This window comes from Cricetulus griseus (genome assembly GCF_003668045.3).
Source record: "Cricetulus griseus strain 17A/GY chromosome 1 unlocalized genomic scaffold, alternate assembly CriGri-PICRH-1.0 chr1_1, whole genome shotgun sequence".
Lineage (NCBI taxonomy): Eukaryota > Metazoa > Chordata > Mammalia > Rodentia > Cricetidae > Cricetulus > Cricetulus griseus.
The window spans coordinates 225,267,903-225,282,596 of record NW_023276807.1 but is presented as its reverse complement, the minus strand read 5'-3'; positions in this window follow the sequence as shown (position 1 = coordinate 225,282,596).

Here is a 14,694-nt window from a genome sequence, read left to right as displayed (position 1 = left end):
GGTTTTGTTTCCAGAGACACAGAGAGAAACAAACGCCAGCCACTCTTGCCATTTCTCCGCCCCAGGCCTGCCTCCCCATCCCAAGCCCCAGAATAAAACCATTTTCCTGCAACCGGGTCCGCTGAAGAAAGGTGGGCAATCAGAGCACAGAACTCAATGGCAAAGTGTCTGGTGCTGGCGGCACCGAGAGGCCAGGCGCTAGCTGGGGAAGACGGGCGCCGGGGCACACAGGTGCTGCAGCCTGCGGGTCCCGCGGTGCGGTGCGGGGAGGCCGAGGCGCGCCCAGGCCCGGGAGACTGGCGGCCCCTCCCTCCGCGGGCTCCGATGTCCAGGCTCACGCGACGCGTCCCTGCTACCTGTAGGAGAGAAGAAAACCCAACCCCTAGGCGCGGCCCTGAGTGGCCGCTGGCCGGGACAGGCATCCTGTGGGGCCCAGGCCGGGGGAGGGGGGTGGTGGCAGGAGCGCGGCCCGGGGACGCCAGAAGTCACCTCGCGGGGAGCAAGATTGCTTTTTTCCGGTGAGCAGGGCTGGGAGGGGGAGGAGGAGGAGGAGGTCTGGGACGAGCGGAAGCGGGTGGGGGCGAGAATGTGTCCCCTTGTTCTCCCCGGTCCCCACTGGGGGCGGAGGCGGGGGCCACACCTGAGGGCAAGCCTCAATTAGAGTCGGCCGCAGGCTGGGAGTGGAGGGGGAGGGCGCCCAGCCCCCACCGAGCCTCTGGGGTGGGCTTTCCCAGAGGCTTCCAGGTGTGCCTGGGGGTGGAAGCCGTAAAACCGCCTTTCCTACGGTGCGCTGGCTTTTAATCTTGTCAAGGGGGAGGTTGTTGTGTCTGGGAACCTCCTCTCAGTCCCCCCTTTCTGCACCTGGAATCTTCAGCCTCAGTTTCCCCCTTGAAGAAAATGTTGGGGAGGAGTATTATGAAGAGAGATGAAAAAGACTGAAAGCCATCCTTCTTCCCACTTCTCCCAAGATTACTTCAAAAAGTCCAGAACAGAAGTTGTAGGGCCCGGGAGCTGGTTTAGTTGAACCGGAGGTGGGCTGTGGCAGACAGAACCAACTCAGAGCTGGAACAGGGCCTGACCCGCCAACCCTGGGCCATTTAGAAGGTGGAGCCGACAACAGCCAAGAGGGAGGTCCCGCGGGCCTAGGATTGACATTCTCCTTCCAGCTCGTCATAATTGCTTTTCACCAGGTTGCTTTTTTCTGTCCCCCTATCACAAAGAGCCTTAATCCTAGTGAAGACCGCCGGACGCGCTGGGGGTAGTTTTCTGGGGTGTGTGTAGGGCGGGTGGTCTGGGGCTGCAGCTGATAACTGGAGAGTTCAATGGAACTTTAAAACTGGGGCAACACCCAGCAATTACTTGAGGACAAAGAGTTGGGGCCCCCAAGGTGTGGAGTATTGGGACTTTGGGGGGCTGGGAGGACTTTCAGAAGGAGGGGGACTCTGATCCCTCTGATTATCGCAGGAATTTGAGACATTCTTTAAGACTCTAGACTGCCTCTCCAGCCGGGCCTTGGCCCACCCCCCACCCTCCCTCTTGGGTTAGAGGCAGCTTCAAAGGTGGACTGGGCCCTTTGTCTGGCCTCGGCTTTCTTCTCAGGCCTTTTTCGGCCCCTCCCTCCCTCTTTGACCTCCCCAGCACAGACAAGCCTCTCGGGGCCAGCTCCAGAAAGCCCTCACTGTTTCCTTTCTTGCTTTTTGAGGTGAGACCTGGCAGGCAGGGACAGAGTATGCCAAAGAGTAAAGGACAAGCTTTGGAGTGCAGGGCTGAACCGGAAGCCAGGGGCATCTCAGAGAGCCTTCTATCCATCCGATCCCTGGTTAGGCTCAAAACCCACTCTTCACCACACCTCTTAGTGCCTTTGCCCAGCCGGCAGGCTCTGTATCCTAGGTAGCCTTTTACATCCCAGAGCCTTCTGGACAAGTTTAACATGAAAATCCCACAATGAAGAAGCCAGAGCCAAGTATGGTGACATACGCCTGTAATTAATCCTAGCCCTCTGGAAGCTAAGACAAGAAGATTGAGAGTTCTTACTTGGACTATGTGAGACCCTGTCAGAAATAAATAAATAAATGGAGTGGGTCAAAAGGAATTGATCTCTTGTGATGACACTTTGTAGGGACATTAGGGGTTTGTGGTAGGAAAGGGACTTCTCAATGGATTTCAGATCCACATAGAGACTTTAGCAGCCCTGACTGCTTCTGGTGCCTGAAGGATCTGAGCAGACTCTTGACAACAGCTTCTTGCTAGAGGAGGCCAGACGAACCCATGCAGGGAAAGACAGTGGAGGGAAGCTGCAGGCGCCCGGACTCAAATCCTGTGTAATGTAGTATTACTATATTCTAAGAATGTTTTCCACATCAATCTCTTTTGCTCTGTCTTGTCCCTTCACGGTTCTGTCCTCTAAACTCCAAAGGAGCTGGTGGAAGGAAGTCAGGAATGATGTCCAGTCATTTCAGATACCACACAGCTGCTTCTATTTTAAGTCACACTGTCCAACAATGTCCCTTGGATGCCATTGGCCAGTGGCCTCCCAGTTACCAAACCAGGGTCTGGCTTCAGTCCTCAGCCTTGACCTATAGTAGGCTATCCTTCCTAGCTTCATTTCCTATTCCCATAGAAACCTCTCTAAGGGGGATGGCTAGAGAGATGGCTTAGTGGTTAAGAGTACTGACTACTCTTCCAAGAGGTCCCAGGTTCAATTCCCAGGACCTACATGGCAGTTAACAATTGTCTGTAACCCCAAGATCTGACACCCTTACAAAGGCATACACGCAGACAAAACAAAAGTGCACAGTAAAGGGAGAAAGAAAGAAAGGAAGGAAGGGAGAGAGAGAGAGAGAGAGAGAGAGAGAGAGAGAGAGAGAGAGAGAGAGAGAAACCTCTCTAAGTCCTTCTATGGATTTCCCTCCTGAGTATTGTCACCTTGGAAGCTGTAAGCATCCCTTGCATACAATTGCTTTGGCAGGGTTTCTTGGCAGACCTCCCTAGGTTCTGTATAAATGAAGTCTGCCTACCCACTTCTGTCCATCCACTTAGTTGCTGAACACATAGGTCTCTGAGGGCCATCACTAGTAAACCTCCTGTCCAGCCTCCATACGGAGCCCTTAAAACACTAGCAAAACAAGAACACTTGCCCCCCCAACACACACACACTAAACACCCCCCTCTGTTTTGCTTATTTTATTTATTATGTGTGTGTGCATGGTATGTGTGTGGAGACAGAGAACAATTGTGTAAAGGACAGAGGACAATTGGAGTTGGTTCTCTTCCACCTTTATGTGGGTTCCAGCCATCAGACTCAGGTCATCAGGCTTGCAAAGCAAGTAGCATTACCTGCTGAGCCGTCTCACTGCCCCCCCCCTTTAATAAAAGTTTGTTTTTACTTTATGTGTATGAGTGTTTGTCTGCATGTATGTCTGTGTACAACATATGTGCCTGCTGCCTTCAGAGAGTAGAAGTGGGGGCTAGCCACTCTGAAGCTAGAGTTACAGGCAGTTGTTAATCACTTGAGATGGGTGCTGGGAACTGAACTTGGGTCCTCCAAAAGAACAGTACATATACTATCTCATGTACATATACATAGTCTCATGAGACAGGGTTTTACCCTACAGTGCACTTCCTTGCCTAGAACCCACTATATAGCCCAGGCTGACTTCAAACTTGGAGCAGCCATTCTGACTCAGCCTCCCAGGTGCTGGGATTCCAGGGGCAAGCCACCACAATCCGGTTCCCACCTCTCAGTTCTGAAAATGTGGCAAGTGTTCTCTTCTCTGGCTGCTCCTCAGCACTGTGTTGTCTGTCCCTCAAGAGGCAGGCAGGATAGGAAGCCAGAACCCTCAGGCATACTCTGCGAAGATGGGGTCCTGAGCAGTCACTTTGAATTAAACTTTCATTTTCTCCCTTGGTACTGAAGCACTGTACAGATCCTCCAGTTAATTAAAATGCTGGAGAAGATGGAGCTTACAGGGCCCTTGAATTTTAATTGGAGGGATTAACCCATAAAAGCATGTTTCTTTCATTGAGATTCTTTTTGGAATTCTCTCTCCCTCTTAAAATTAAGATAAAATGCCATCCAGGTGGTAGCACAAGCCTGTAATCCTATCACTTGGGAACCAGGGAATTGAGGCATGAAGATTTCAAGTTCAAGGCCAACCTAGGCTACTTATATAATGAGACTTTTTTTTTTTTTTTAAGAAAAAGGAAGAGTAGATAAGAAGTTTTGGAAATAAAGTGGGGACCATGGTCATGTCTGTAACTCCAGTACTTAGGAAGCTTAAGAAGGACTGCTGTACCCTTGAGGCTGGGTTACAGAGTCTCATAAGGGCAAAATTTTTAAGAAATAAGGAACTAAAATGTACAAAACTCTAGAGATTTGCCAGGCAGCATGCAGGCAGGCTCATATGGACTGTCTTAGAGACACTGTGATCATTATTCTCACTTGTCACCCGGCTGAGTCCTGCAGTCTGGATCTGTGCTGTCTGTCTGCAGCACCTCAGTACAAGGATCCCTTCCTTTCCTAGTATGGTTGGAGCTGAGAGCATTCATGGAAAATTAGCTAGAATGTTGGGTCAAAGTATGAAGGTTAGTTATGTTGCTGCGGCAAGGAAGGGCTTTGAGAAGGGAGTGACAGGTCCAGTGGTCTGGTGGCAGCATCCTTGGTGCTGAGACTCTGAGGTCTTAGAGGCTAAGAGTCCAGTTTCTAGCAGGAATGGGTAGTGGCTTCCAGTCTCTGTTGAGAAAGAGTCACCTTTTGTTGTTGTTTGAGACAGCATTTCTCTGTGTAGCCTTGACGGTCCTAGAACTCACTCTAGACCAGGCTGGCCTTGAACTCACAGAGATCTGCCTGCCTCTGCCTCCAGAGTGATGGGATTAAAGGCCCTGCCCAACTAAAGAGTCACTTTATAATTATTTGCTTCTTTCATATATATGTATAAAATATAAAAACTATATATATTTGTGTTGCGTAGCCTGGGAGGACCTCAAATTCACAGTAATTCTCTGCCTCAGCCTCCTGATTGCAGGGTTGCTGACATATGATACCATACCCATCCTAAAATGGCTTCTTTTGGCTTTCATCCTCTTTTTCTTCTTCTGGCCTGGGTCTTTGTCCTCTCTCCTTCCTCCCCACGTGTCCAGGTGCCCTGGCTCAACCTTCCTGGGAGTTAATATTTAGACAGCATAGGGTCACCCTATGTGTTACCTCCCTCAACAGGTTGGGGCATGGGGTGGGGCCTGGGCACTGGAGTGAGACATGGATAGAGAAGCCTGCTGCTTGGGCCACAGTCCTCTCAGGAAGTCTAGCACCAGTGACCTTTCTGGAGAAAGTAGCCCAGAAGTAAGTGTCTGGGCCTGGAACCCTCTTCCTGAGAGAGGCAAAAGCCTCCATCTCTGCTGGGATTGCAAATGCCTACTCACAAGGCCTGAGAGCTTCAGGAGGTAGGCTGGTCCTGTCTGAGGGAGGCTTCCTTGCCTGTTGGGCTGGTTGAGGTATGGGAGAAGCCCATCTAGGACCAGAGTCAGCTGGCAGGTGGGGTTAGTGTTGCCGGCTCCCAGGGAAGAAATTTTATATGATAGAGACAGAAGAGGGTTGGAGGAAGGAACAGCAGATCAACTGGTTTTCCAAAGGAAGTTGGACTTTCCCAGGACTGGTCTGGAGGGGACCTTGTTCTCCACAGATGGGGCAGGACAGCAGGACGGAGATGAGCAGAGAGTGGAGATAGAGAATAGCAAAGGAGAGGAGAGTTCTGTGGCCTGGCTAACCCCTACCGCCAACAGGCACTTACTCCGCCCACCCCACCCCCACTCCCCAGGAACCCTCCTAGCAAGGGATGACCTTGACAACCTCAGGTCGATAGAGGGAGCCCTAGCTCTGTGGACCGTTTGGCTCAAGGGCTGACTGGGTCCTAGACTATTCCTGCCTAAGGTGTCTGGCTGATGGGGGGGGGCATTCTCAAGCACCATATGACCGATGCGTTGGGGGAATACATTTGGGCCTTGAGGGACTAGAAGAGGCTGTCTGGGACTCTGACTTCTGTTTAGATCAAGGGGAAAGAGGGTGGGTTTGAGGCTTGAAAGAGGTACCCAGGTAAATGGTAGAGGTAGGAGCCATGGGCATATGTCCAGCCCAGCCAGTGACCTTCTGGGATGTGATCTCTTAACACCAGGGCTATGAATCCCTTGTCCTTGTCACCTTTCCCCATCTACTCAATGGGCTGCCTGGAATAGGGCAGTCATCCTTCCAACCAGCCTGCTGTCTGGCCCTGAATGATGGTTCCCTCCAGGCCACTCCTGGAGCCAATCCTAGTTTACCATGGCAGGGCACGACTGGGGCACAGCCCAAGCAAGCATTATAGGCTCTGCAGGCCCCCTCCCTCTATCCTTGAAGAAGAAGCAATAGGAGTCAGTTTTTCTCCTCCCCCTCCCATCGCTGCTGAGCTGGGCCTGGGCTGCCAGGAGGTTGTCTTGGCAACGGGAGGCGGAGAGGAGATGCGCTGAGGGATGGAGGTGTATGTCACCGCAGAGGCTGCCGTGTTCCTGCCCCACGCCCCAGGCCCTTGAAGGTACTGAGAACCCTCCCTTCGTGTTCCCCTCCCTGGACTCTTCCCCACTTTCCCCTACCTCATAGGCTGGCTTCCATCAGGAAGGGACTCCTCTCCTTCTGATCTTTGACTCCTACCCAGGGCTCCTACCCTACCTCATTCTATGTTCCTGCCTACAGCTGTCTACAGCTCCTTTCTGACAACGTACCTCCGGAGACCCTTGTACTGGAAGACATGTCTCCCGGGGTGGGGTCTGGAAGGGGCTGGCAATCAAAGGAGGAGAAAGCTAGGCAGGAGCGAAGTCAGGAATCTGAAGGGCTGAGTGTCAGAGCCCTGGGTACTTGGTCCCCCAGAGGGATAGAGACTGCTTAGGAGGAGGGCCTCCCCTCCCTCTCACTCTTTCAGACCCAGACTCGGGGCTACAAGGGTGGGGTTGAAGGGACAAACCATGAGAGGCTAAGCAGAGAGACCAGGACTAGCAATGAAAAAAACCTGGTAGCTCCTCCTCCAAGGCTGTGTCCCCCCTTCCTGCACATTAAAGGTATACCCCATGAAGCTCCCCTGGCCTTTTATCCCTGCTTCTGTGAATTGGATGTCCCTCCCCCACCCCAGGGTTTTTTATTTTTTTCCTCTCCCTTCTACAGGGCCCGCCCTGACTGCACCCAGGCAACTAAGCCTGGGTTCCCTGCCCTCCTTCCCCCTTCTCAGCCACTCAGCTACCTGCCTTCGTCATTTCTCCTTCTGTCCAAGCCACCTTCAGGTTACAGTCGCCTCTGTCTTCCGCTAATCCATTTACACCCTTCCTGACCCTTCCAGTCCTCCTCTCTTTGAAAAAGGACGCTGGGGCCATATTTTTACCTGTCTCCTTCAAGCCCCTCCCCCGAGATTTTTTTTTTCATTCAGAAACCCCAGAGCCCCCTCTCCAGATCCTAGCTTTGCCCGAGTAGCTGCTGATACCATCAGCTGACCGGCTGTGGGCAGCAGTTACCAGGGCAACGCAAGGCTGCCTAGGTAGGCAAGTCTGCAGCTGACATGGAGGTGGGGACAAGGCCAGTCCATGCTAATAGGGTCAGTGTCTAGGCTTTCCATGTACGGAAAGCCTGGAATGGTTGACGTTTTCCCAGGGAGGGAAGGCATGTCTCTGTGCTGGAATGGGTGCCAAATGGTGGAAGCTTCCTTTTCAAAAATTTCTTCCCCGGGGAGAAGCCAGGTCCTTCATTCTATCCACTGGCCCCTACTGCAATTCCCAAGGGATTAAGGTTACTGAAAATGCAATCTGAATCTTATGTATGTATTCATAACCTGGTTCCCCACATCCTTCCATTCATCCCCCTCAGGAGAGGGCTAGTCCTTGGATGACCAATTCTGGTACCCCAATTGTTCTTCCAGCCCAGAGGTGGGGACCCTCACACAGCCTCAACTGCTTCTGGAAGATGGAGGAGCATTATGAATGGGGTTTGAGTTGCAAGTGCCTGGAGAGCCGGGCATAGCTCCCTCAGTTATCAGTAGCAGCCTCTAACCCGCTGCAACTTGAACTCTGCTGGAGGGGCCGTGAGTGTGGATATTGTGCCGAGCTGGGGTGTGGGAAAGGGGGAAAAGACAGCGCAGCCAATTCTGCTTCGTCACGATGCCGGCTATTGCGCCCCTTGTTTCAAATGGATCAGCTACAGCAGCAGCTGAGGTGGACTGGACCAGCAACACACCCAAACACACACACCCTGGGGCCGGCCACTATCAGTTGGTGGTGGGGAGGGGCGGCCCGCCCGGCGACCGCCCGTCCTGCCCGCCCACCAGACACCAGACGCGGACTCCTCAGCGTCAGGAAGCTGGTGGCTTGCAAAAGCAGCAGGGTATGGGTGAGGCGGGCGGGGGTTCAGAAGGGAGATGAGACCGCTGAGCTGAGACCAGCTCCCCTCCTTCGCCAGCTCCCACCCCACCCACCCTAAGCCGGCTTTCTTCCTGTTAGTTGTGCTTCACTAAAGCGCGGTTGGGTTTCTGGAAGAGCCGCCTCCTACCTAGATTCCTGAGAAAACGCGGCAACCCGTGGACCAGGGCCTAGGCCTTTTTGCCTCTTGGGGCTTCTGGAGAGCCTGGGCCCCACTGTCTGGGAGGAGGTAGGTGGCAGGGTCCCCTGCCTCTCTTTCTTTCCGTAGGTACTTTGAGCTATGGCTTCGGGGCATGGCTTTGGGTAGTAGCAGGGATGCTAGGCGAGGGTCAGCTTTGGACCCTTGATCATTGGGAGAACGGGCCTAGGTAGCTAGATCAGGAGCTTAGCTGTGTTTGACCTGATCAAACCCCCTCCTTATTTGGGGAGAAGGATCTAGGGTATTGCCATGCAAAGAGTCCATGTGAGCCCCCAGCACCTGTTTCGAGTCCTCCACCCTACTTAGCTTCTCTGGCCCGAATTTCACAGGGTGGGGTCGTGGGGACACCATCGTGGAGGGAGCTGTTACCTCTTTGCTCAGCGATGAAAGGAATCTTTGCCAGCCTCCCTCCCACCAGGACAGGTGCCCTCCAGAGTGACAAGCTTTCAGTGAGGGGCTCAACGCTGCGGTTTATAGCCTGCTCTGGAGCCCCTCCTAGCTGAGGCTGGCCGGGTTGGGGTGGGGACTCCACGAAGAATGAGGCTGTGTAGCAGGGTGTGACCGCAGTCGTAGCCTGGCCCTCCTCCTACCAGCAGCTAGTGTACTGGGGTGGGGTTGGGGGACTGGGTGCTGAACAGAGGTCCTCTGGCTCACAGGGGCTCTTCCTTTCCCAGCACCAGACACACCAAGCTCCCTTTGCTGGGCAGGCACACTTGTGTGTCTCCTCCCAGGGGACTGGTTGCCAGGTTGTTGCGGGTTTAAGAAAGGTAGTGAGTGGTGCTGTGGGAGTGGAAGCCCCCAGGGGATGGGTCAGGTGAGGGCACTGTGAGTACTGAGGTCCATGTGCTCAGCACAGGGATGGGTTCAACTGGCCATGCCAGGGGCTGTGGGCATTGATAACTGATGTCAAGGGAAGGATCAGTGGGCGGGAGCAAGTAGGTGTCCTCATCACCATGTGTCATTGTGTAGTGGCGGGGTTGGGGGGTGGGGGGTGGGGTGGGGTCCTGTCAGGGAGAGTAGGCGAGTGCTCTGGCAAGGAGGGCTGCAGAGTCCCTGTGTGCACCCATGTGCAGGAGTTCTGTCAGCAACCATGTGTTGGGCATGGAGCTCTTCTGTCTATATGCTTCTGAGTCTTGTCTCAATACAGCTGGCCTTTTTAAGGTTGGGACATCTTCTGTCCACCGGTGAGCAATGTCTGCAGAATAATTCCAGAGCTCATGTGTGGGGAGAGAGGAATAGGGACCTCTCCTGAATTCTGGAAGCTGGATTTAGGGTGGATGTTTCCCCTGTCCCCAGATCTGTCAAATCAGCTGCACCCCAGGTACTCAAATCTTTAAGGCCACAACAGAAACGTGTTGGGACTAAGCAAGCCCAGAACTGAAGGAAGCTACAGAAATGGCCTGCCAACCTGGTCAAGAGAGAAACCTAAGAAAACTCTAGTGAATCCAGACATGGTTATGAAGCTGGGCGGTGGTGGCACACACCTTTAATCCCACCATTTGGGAGGTAGAGGCAGGCAGATCTCTGTGAGATGGAGGCCAGCATGGTCTACAGAGCAAGTTCCAGGATAGACTCCAAAGCTACAGAGAAACCCTGTCTCAGGCAAAAAAAAAAAAAAAAAAAGAAGACATAGTTGTGAGGTCAAAGGGAAAAGGGGGCACTGTGATTCAGGGCTATTGTCATTGAGAGTGGGTGGGCAGGCCCTGGAACAGATGGACTCTGTAATCTACTCCATGCGGTTGCCTGATCTTGTTCACTGTGACAGGTGTCATAGTGTTGGCAATAGGAGCACCTAGTCCAAAGCAATAGGAAAAGGTTAAGAAAAAAATTGCTTGAGAGAAGAAGTAACAGAGCTTTGCTGGCCTGAGAAAAGGTCAGGGGTAAACTTGGCTTAAGTAAGGCCTTTGACGAGCCACTGCCCTTAGCAGGCCCAAACCCTGCTGTCCTGTGTCCCCAGCCCACCCCACAATACACACATTCATTGTAGTGCGCCTGGTCCCTGCCCTGTTGGTTAGCTACACTGCCCTTCTCCCACCCTAGGATGCTGTTTTGGGAACTGGTGACCTAGCTGGAGCCTGACTTTATTTCTGGCATTGAGTTGTTGCCACAGCAACTGTGGAAGTGGGGCTGGGAGGGGGAGAAGGAGAGTGTGAGAAGCAAAGAGAGAGAGGGAGAAAAGATGAAGAAAGAGACAGAAAGCTGAATGAAACAGACACAGACAGGGGACCGGCCTCCCTCCTGCCTGACCTAGGCCATGTGGCTGCTTGCTTTACTTGTTCCTTACCGTCTGTGGCCTTCTCCAGCATGGCTGATGTTGCCAGATGCTCCAGGGCCAGGTCCTATAATCTCATCCAATCCTTAACTCCCAGCTCCTGCTTTACAGGTGAGGTGTGAGGCAGAGAGGCCCAAGTTCATATCAAAACAGGATCTTTGGGGATGCTTTGGGAAGAACAGGAACTTCCTTTGGCTTAAATACAGCCCAGGTGGAATTCCAACTTGGCTTCCTATGGGTGGCCTTGGGTGAATTCATCTCATAGCCCTTTTTCTCCTTATCTCAAAGAGAGCAGCATGCCAATGTGTCAAGTCCAGCCAGGCTATATGAATACCCCCAGCCCAGGCACCGCACACAGAAAGTAGTAACTGGTTTAGGATGGAAGCAAAGGCTGGGCCAGAGCCCACCTGAGATGGTGGATCTGCCTGCTTGGAAACCTTCGTTTTTACAAGCCTAGGGGCCTTAATCTCCATTCATCCCTTCCTGAAACAAAAGCCCTGGCATGGGTGGGTGCAAATTTGGAGGTCCCTGTGGGCAAGTCTTATCACCCACATCCTGGGGAGCTGCAAAGCTCTGGTTGCCGTGGAGATGAGAGGGTGGGTGGTTTGAGGTGGGGCCTGGCTGGTGGCTCAGATAAGGCTGGGACGCCCAGCTGAAGGAGGGTGCGGCTGAGATGGGAGGATGAGGAGCCTGCTGGCTATTGACCTGAGCCTGGGAGGCTGAAGGGTGTCTTCCGACACCTGGACTGGCTTCCTCCATGGTGCTCACCTCCCTTCTCTTCCTTCCTCCCTCCCTTCCTGCTGCAGCCTGTCCTTTCAGTCTGTGCCCACAGAGGTTACAGGAGTGTGCTGAAGAGAACAGGACTGTGACTGAGGGTGGGAAAGGGATCAGGCCTGGAGGAAGCCAAGTGAGACACTAGCTTGGGTGAGGGGACTCCACGTGGGTGTTGTAGGCAGATGCCTATGCAGTGCAACTTGGCAGAAGCTGAAAAATCACCACCCCCACCCCCACACACACCTCCTCTCCTCCCACTCCTATTTTCTTTCTTTTCTTATCTTCCACTCTAAAACGTTTTCCCTCCGTTGGTCTTCTGACAGCCTAAAATGTCCCCAGTAAGAACCTTCTTCATAGCCTGGGACTGTGGCTTAGCGGAGTGCCCAGCATGAGTGAAGCCCTTGGGTTGATCTCCAGCATCACATTAAGCCAACCAGTGGTCCCAGCATTCTTGAGGTGGAGAAATTCAAGGTCATCCCTGATAAGGTTACATGTACATAGTTGGAAGCCAGCCTGGGCTACAGAGAGAGCTCTTGCCTAAAACAAACAAACCAACAAAACACCCACCGCCAAAACCTTCCATTCAAATGCAAATGTCCCCACTGAGGTAAGGCTCTGCCATTAACACTTCCCCAAAGTTGCTGATCTGTGTGCTCTGGCACCAAGGGATGCAGGACCCTGATGGAGCAGGGAAGGCAGCCCAGTGCTTCGGAGGGTCTGGAAAGGGCAAGGGATAGAGGAGCACAGGAACAAGCTGGAGTTTTGCCTGCAGTGGTATTGTGGTCAGTGGCTTAAATGTGTCCTTGACTCAGTTCTTGCTGAAGTCTCAATTTCTTCTACAAACCTGAGGTGATAGTACACAGGACTGGGATGTCAGGGTGAGGATGCGATGCAAGACCCAAGTGCAGAGAGAGCCAGAGCCACTCATAGCATAGTGTGTAAACACCAACTATTGATATAACTCTGCCCATCAGTGTTCAGAACCATGTTCCCGAGTGGGGGAAGGGCGCTGGTGTTTGTACACATGCAACTGTGGGTCCCCTGTCTGGCCACAACCCCTGGGACCCTTGCTTTCCTACTCTCAGCACTCTAATAGGCAGCCAGTGCTCTATAATGCACCCCACACCTGGTGCTCAGGGTGGGGTGCTAGAACTTCATTCTTCCTGTCAGTCAGAGAGTCCCTCCCCAGCTCTCTGCCGGAGGCCACCTTACAGTCCGCATATGACTGGCAAAATAGGAGCCCTCTGACCTGCTCCCTCCAAATGCCCCGTTCTCTTATTACCCAACCTCTTGCCCTTTCCCCTTCTTTCTGAGAAGCATTGCCCTCTCCAGAGCCTGTTGTCTATCCGCCTGGGTACTGACACCCTACCCCCACCCCACCCCAGAGCCTCCCTGCTGTAGCACAAGCCCAGGGCTTCTTTTTTTTTTTTTTTTTTTTCCTTTTTTTTTGGTTTTTCGAGACAGGGTTTCTCTGTGGCTTTTGAGGCTGTCCTGGAACTAACCAGGCTGGTCTCCAGGCCTGCCTCTGCCTCCCTGAGTGCTGGGATTAAAGGCTTGCACCATCACCGCCCCAGCAGGGCTTCCCTTCTTTAAAGCCCCTTTGCATACAGCCTCCTGTCACTTCTCTGGGAGCCTCCTCACTTCCTCCCCAGTGATGGCCTCAGGCTTCCCTGGCATCTCTTTGCTCTCCTCCCGTCTCCCTTCAAGGTTTATTGCATACTTCCTGTGGAGTATTAGACCCTCTGCCTCCACTCCCCAAAGTGGGTCCTGGGATCCCATTTTGACTTTCTTTCTCTGCTTTCTCACATTCAGAACCCATGGCTAGGCCGGTGGTTCTCAACCCCTGTGGTTGAAGGACCCTTTCACAGGGGTCGCCTACAGCCACCAGAAAACACAGACATTTACATTACGATTCAAAACAGTAGCAAAATCACAATTAGGAAGTAGCAACAGTTGGGGGGTAAAGCCAAACGCAATGGAGTCAGAACTAGATTGACAACAGGTAGCACTACAACATGAGGACCTGTCTTAAAGGGTCACAGTAGTTGAGAGTCACTGCTCTAGGCTTAACACTTGCTGGACTGGTGCCTCCAGAAGCTCCTTTGCTCTGTTCATGCTTACCTGTGCACCAGCTGCCCTGTCAGAGGTCCTGTACCTGCCTTTAGCCTTTCTTGCATTGCTTATTCCTGTTCCGAGCCCCATGTCTAAGTCCGGCCCTTGACCATCTCCTCATTCATCTGCCCCAAGCACTGCAGGGATTGTGTCACGTTTTGGTTTAAAACTTCTTAACCCTCCTGTGATGGCTGTCACAGAATATGTTCTAATACGCTCTAGCATGGGACCCAAACTCTTGTCTCAAATGGCCCTCAGTCCCTGAGCTCTGTAATCCAGCCATATTTGCTGCTCCCAGACTGACCCGGTGTGTCCCCATGTCCCCACCTTTGTTTATGCCTTTTTCTCTTAATCCTTGGCCGGGCTGTGGTGGCACAGGCCTTTAATCCCAGCACTTGGGAGGCAGAGGCAGACAGATTTCTGTGAGGCCAGCTTGCTTGTATAAATTCCATGTTGTCACAAAACAAAACACCTTCCTTTTAAAAGATGGGATTGGTAGTGGTGGCTCATTCTTGTAATCTCAGCATTTATGAGACTAAAGCAGGAAGGTTACAAAGTTTAGAGGACATCCTAGACCACATTCTGTACTGTGAGGTCCATGCCTACCTGGACTACAGAGTAAAACCTTGTCTGTAAATAAACAAACAAACCTCCTCTTTTCAATTTTTGTATAACCTCAATGTGGGCGTCCCTTAAGGTGGTGGTTCCAACCTGTGTGGGTTGCAACTCCTTTGGGGGCCAAATAACTTTCACAGGGCTGCCTAAGACCACCCTGCATCAGATATTTGCATTACGATTCATAGCAATAGCAAATTACAGTTATTAAGTAGCAATGAAAAGAAAATAACTTTATGGTTGGGGCCACCACAACATGAGGGACTTTATTAAGGGGTCACAGCATTAGGAAGGG